Source organism: Otolemur garnettii, unplaced genomic scaffold (genome assembly GCF_000181295.1).
Source record: "Otolemur garnettii isolate 467f Iridium unplaced genomic scaffold, OtoGar3 scaffold00307, whole genome shotgun sequence".
NCBI lineage: Eukaryota > Metazoa > Chordata > Mammalia > Primates > Galagidae > Otolemur > Otolemur garnettii.
Genome location: NW_003852702.1, coordinates 371,171 through 377,407, shown reverse-complemented (window position 1 = coordinate 377,407; position 6,237 = coordinate 371,171).

The window sequence follows — 6,237 nt, the reverse complement described above, 5'->3', positions numbered from 1 at the left end:
GATTATCTCCTATAAACTTATAAAGGTTTCTTTCAGAGTTTTGGCCAGAGATTCTGAGGACCTATTTGGTGACATAGCACAAACTAGCTCTCTTTTGATATTGGCCATCCTCTATCCTAAGCCAAGAAGCCACGGTATTAGTTTTATTTATTTATCTTTCCTTTTATTAAGTAATATACACATACATCATTAATACATTTATGCATATGTGGGGTATAATATGTTGATTTTTTAATACAATTTGGGGTGCTTACATCTAATTAATATAGCTTTCACCTAATTTACTTGATTATTGTGTTAAGACATTTATGTTCTATACTTGATAGATTTGACTTGTACCCTTGCAATATACTCCATAGGTGTGGTCCCATCATTTACCCTCCTTCTATCAAACCTTCCCCTTCCCTTTTCTTCCCCCTTCATTTCTCCTTCATCCTGTGCTATAGTTGTGATCTATCTTTCATAACAAAGTGTGAGTAAATATAAATTGGTTTCATAAAAGTACTGAGTACATTGGATACTTTTTCCTCTATTCTTGAGATACTTTACTAAGGAGAATATATTTCAGCTACATCAATGTAAACATAAAAGTGGTAAAGTCTCCATTTTTTAAGGCTGCATAGTATTCCATGGTATACATATACCACAATTTATTAATCCATTCATGGTTTGATGAGCACTTGGGCTTCTTCCATGAATTGGCAATTATGAATTGAGCTGTAATGAATAATCTGGTGCAAATGTTTTTTTTTTTTTTTGTAAAGTGACTTTTGATATACTCCTAGTAGAGGAATTGCAGGATCAAACAGCAGGTCTATATTTAGATCTCTAAGTGTTCTTCAAACTTCTTTCCAAAAGGAACATATTAACTTGCATTCCCATCAGCAGTGCTGAAGTGTTCCCTTTTCTCCACATCCACACCAACTTGTGTAGTTTTGGGATTTTGTTGTTTGATATCTCAAAGTGGTTTTCATTTGCATTTCTCTGATGAGTAAAGATGATGAGTATTTTTTTCATGTGCCTGTAGACCATGTGCCTGTCTTCCTCAGAGAAGCATCTGTTCAAGTCTCTTTCCCACAATGAAATGGAATCACTTGTTATTTTCTTATTAATAAATTTGAGTTCTCTGTGGATTCTGGTTATCAGACCTTTGTCAGCAACATAACCTGTAAATATCTTTTTCCATTCTGAGGGCTGTCTACTTGCTTTCCTTACTGTGTTCTTGGCAGTGCAGAAGCTTTTTAGTTTGATCAGATCCCAGTAATGCATTTTTTTGTATTGCTTCAATTGCCTTGGGGGGTCCCCCTCATACAGTTTTCTCCCAGGACAAATTCTTCAAGTGTTTTCCTTGTACTCTGTCCAAGATTTTTTATAGTTTCATCTTTAAGTTTATGTCTCTTATCCAATGAGAGTCAATTTTTATTACAGGTAAAAGGTGTGAGTCCAGTTTCAGTCTTCTACAACTTGCCAGCCACATCACCCAGCACATTTTGTTAAATAGGAAGTCTTTCTCCCAGTTTAAGTTTTTGATAGGCTTATCAAAGTTCAAATGATGATAAATGTCTGGATGCATCTCTTGGTTTTCAGTTCTATTCCATACATCTACCTCTCTATTTTTGTGCCAGTACCATGCTGTATTGATCACTATAGATTTATAGCATAGTCTGAAGTCTGGTAGCATGATTCTACCTGATCTCCTCTTATTTCTGAGTAATGGCTTGGTGACTCAAGGTTTTTTCTGTTTCTCAGATGAAGTACTAGTTTTTTCCAGATTTTTAAAGTATGACCTAGGTGCTTTAATAGGGATTGCATTAAATCTGTAGATAGCTTAGGAATAGTATGGATATTTTAACAATGTTGATTCTTCCCAGCCATGAGCATAGTACGTTTTTCCATTTGTTGACACCTTCAAGTATTTCTTTTCTCAGAGTTACATAGTTCATTTTATAGAGATTGTTCATGTCTTTGTTAGGTACACTCCCAGATATTTCATTTTCGTTGACGCTATATAAAAGGAGTACAGTCCTTGACTATTTTTTCGGTTCGACTATTACTGGTATATATGAATGCTACTGATATGTGAGTTTTGATTTTGTAGCCTGATACACTGCTGTATTCTTTGATCACTTCTAGGAGTTTTGTATTTGAGTCCTTGGAGTTTTCCAGATATAGAATCATATCATCTGTAAAGAGTGAAAGTTTGATCTCCTTGATCTTATTTGGATACCCTTGATTGCTCCTCCTTCCACTGAGTGTCCCTTTCTTCCCACACCCTCTTTCTTCCCCAATAGTCACGGATTTTTGTCCTGATGTTCAGCAGTCCACACTATGCCCCGATCTCTCAGGACAAGACCAAACACTCTGTGCTCTGCAGGGGGCAGAACTTCAGACTGCCATGTGAGGGGGGAAGGGTGGACTGGGAGTTTGGAATTGTGGGGGAAAACATTTGTTCAATTTTATGCCTGGCAGAGGTGGTGTCTAGGTTCATAAGTGGGACCGATCCTGGAGAAAGAGACCTAGTATTTAGTGGCTTTCTCCAGTGAGGTAAAATAAGAGGCCTTTTGTTCCCTGCTTGCTTTCAGAGAGCCCATGGCGGGAGGAGTCTCCTGTCTTCTAGTCAATAGGTTTTGTGCCTATAATTTGTTTTCTTGAATTATCTTCCTTGGGGTCACAGCTTGCTGAACTTCTTTCTTGGCACAGCTCCCCACATTTGACTTCATAGAGTCCAATTCTGTTTAATTTTTCTCCCTCTTATCAGGAGCCTTTGCCAAGGGTTGCTACCAGTTGACCGTCTTCCCAGTATTCCCTCAGTCCATTAGGTTGTTTTGCACTCTTTCTGTTTTCTGGATGAAAGCATCTAAAGCTCTAAATTTCCTTCTTATGACTGCCTTTGGAGTATCCCATAGATTTTGATAGCTTGTGGTTTCATTATAATTTTGTTCTAGAAATCTGATTATTTTCTTCTTTATCTCATTCTTAACCCAGCTGTCATTCAAAATAAGGTTTGTAGTTTCCATCACTTTAAGTGGATATGAGGAGATTTTGGTTGGTGTTGAGTTCAGTTTTTATTCTGTGATGGTTTGAGAAGATACAAGGAAAAATTTCTATTCTTTTAAATTTGTTAAGATGAAAGGAGGAGTCAAGATGGCTTAATAGAAGCAGCTTTCTTCAGAGGCTTCTGCCCAGTGGGAGAGATATTGGACTAAAGTGAACTCAGAGAAGCTGAAAGTGGGGAGCTGAGCACAGAAAGAAGAAAGTAAAGTGTACATCATCCAGGCTAAGTTAAGCAGCAGGAAGAAGAAAGAACAATAAAGTCAACAAATAACAGGTACAAAGAGAATGGGAGACCTCTTCACCAAAAGGGAACTCTATGGCAGGCTTTTCCACAATCAATTTGTCAATCTGTGAGTGAACAGGGAACAAAAGTTTTCTAACCTTACCCCATGAGATAGTGGAACTAAGTCCAGTACTTTTTTTACCAGTGAGGTCCCACCACTGAGCTTAGGCCCCATTCCACCTGCCAAAAAAGTGACCAATTATTTTCCTGAAACTCTGTGCAGGTCCATTAGGTCCATTAGGTTGTTGACTTCCCCCCCATCCTAGTTGTCTGAAGGGCAGAGCCCTTCAGAGGCTGGAGTGTTTGGTGAGAGGTTCAGCCTTTCTGCAGGCCACCAAGCTGAAGCACAAAAACAGTTGTGGCACAGTCCTAATTTTGATGGGGAAAGTGGTGAACTTTTCTGTCTCTTTCCCACTAGTAAAGATCCTTCTCCAGTTTCTCAGGAATTCACAGGCTGTTTTGCTCAGATTTGTGTTTTCTTCCTGATAAGCCAACTTCTGAGCTCGATTGGGTGGGCAGTGCCCATTATATGAGAGACTTTGGCTTTGGACCAGTGCTATCCAATGGAAGGACCTCTGAGAGCTCGATTGGGTGGGTGGTGTCCAATTCGCCTGAGGAAATTTGTCTGGAACTCTGGGTCTGTGCTTTCAGCTGATTCTTTCCCCCCTGGAGCCACTATCTGGGGCAGCTGATTCACCACATGTCTGCCTTTGTTAGAGTGGTGGTGGCATTGCAACAGTGAGGGGTGGATTCAGCAGGTCTCTGCAGATTACCCTCCTTCAACTCTCCACAGTGATAGCTGGACCACTAGTATCTGTATATTTGCACAGCATAGATTCCAGAAGAATACTGTGACTCCTTAGGATTGGATAGAGAGAAGACTGACATCAAGACAGAGCAAGGCTGTGCTATCTTACCAAGCCAGCCCTCAGGATCCCTGATCATAGCCCTGAAAGGGACATCTGCAGGGTTGTAGAAGATAAGCCACAATCACAAGCTCAAGCTCAGTGATGAAGGGAATGGTTAGCTCCAGTTCCTGGGGCTTCCCAAGCCAGTCTTATCCCTCTAGATTTAATTACCAAATACATTAGTACAGTGCTTCCTAAGAGTCCCCTATTAGATTGTCTCTCAACAATAATTGATTTAACTAAAAATGTATAATTAATGTATTTATAAAAAGAAGAAGCTGGGGTGGCACTGTGGCTCAAAGGAGTAGGGCGCCAGCCCCATACACCAGAGGTGGCGGGTTCAAACCCATCTGTGGCCACAAACTGCAAAAAAAAAAAAAAAAAAAAAAAAAAAAAAAGAAGAAGAAGAAGAAGAAGAAGCTGAAAGTACTCATGTGAGGAAATCAGCATAAAATCTCTGGAAACATGAAAAATCAGAGCAGATCAACTCCCCCAAAGGATTTCTTTTTTTAAATTATTTTTTAATAAAAATTATAACTCTATACATTTATGGGGTACAATGTGGTGATTTGATATACAATGTGGAATGCTTAAATAAAACTGATTACCATATTCATCACTTCACTTATTTTATTTTAAATTTTATTTAAAATTTACTCTTAGTTATTTTGAAATATATCCTTGCATTTTGCAGAATAGCTGAGATACCACCAGATGCCCTTCCTCCTCCCATTCCCTTTCCTACTCCCTCCTCACTCTTATCCCTTTCTAGAATATATTTGTGTTTTAACGTTTGCATGAGTATATAAGTGTTTATATATTGGTTTCATCATAATACTGACTACATTGGATACTTTTTCTCCCATTCTTGAGATACTTTAATAACAAGAATGTGTTCTAATTCCAATCACATAAACATAAAAGATGTAAAGTCTCCATCTTTTTTGGTTGAATAGTATTCCACAGTATACATATGCCACAATTTTTTAATCCATTCATGGGTTAATGGGTGTTTGAATTGTTTCCATGACTTGGCAATTATGACTGAGCTGCAACAAACATTCTGGTGCAAATGTGTTTGTGGTAAAATGATTTTGTTTCTCCTGTGCTTACCACAGCACAATTCACAATTGCAAAGATAATCGATAACTGAATAAAGAAAATACACATACACACACACACAAACACATTGTATTACTTAAGCATCAAAAACAATGAAATAAAGTCTTTCATAATGACTTCGTTGTTTGGTTGAAACTGGAGGCCATTATTTTAAGAAAAATTACCCAGGAACAGAAAACCAAATACAGCATCTTCTCACTTATAATTGGGAGCTAAGAAATGGTTATTCATAGTCGTACAGAATAATATAGTGAACATTGAACAGCCAAAAGTGAGCAGGTTGGGTGCAAGATGAAAAATTATCTATTGTGTACATTATGCACTCCTGGGACGAGAGTGATATTAAAAATCTCGACTTCTCCAATATACAATTCATTCATTTAACAAAAAACACTTGTACCACCTACATTTATTTAGATTAAAAATAATTTAAATCCAGACAAAAGTGAAAAAAAGATATCCCTCACTCATCACAAGCTGATATCTTGCCAGTTAATTAACAGTCAAGCACATTCATTAGTAAATTATCCAAGAAGTACTCATAGGGAAAAAAGTCTGATATCTGTTATGTTCAGAACAATTTTACTGTCCTTATACCTGAAGAACAATCTAGGAGGATCTATGACATGCATTTGTGTCACTTCACTGCTTTCTTGCATCAATTCTATTGCTATCATAAATTATATAATTAATCAGATTTTTTTTCACGTGAGTCACTTTTTTGATTGGATGTACAATGTTTTTTCTTATTCTTTAAAATAAAATATGTTTGAAAGAATATATCTCAATATTGGCTCATTTGCTTCAATTCTTAGGTATATAGTGTATCTTTATAATATATAATCAATTTGCTTTTTTATAGAAAAGCAT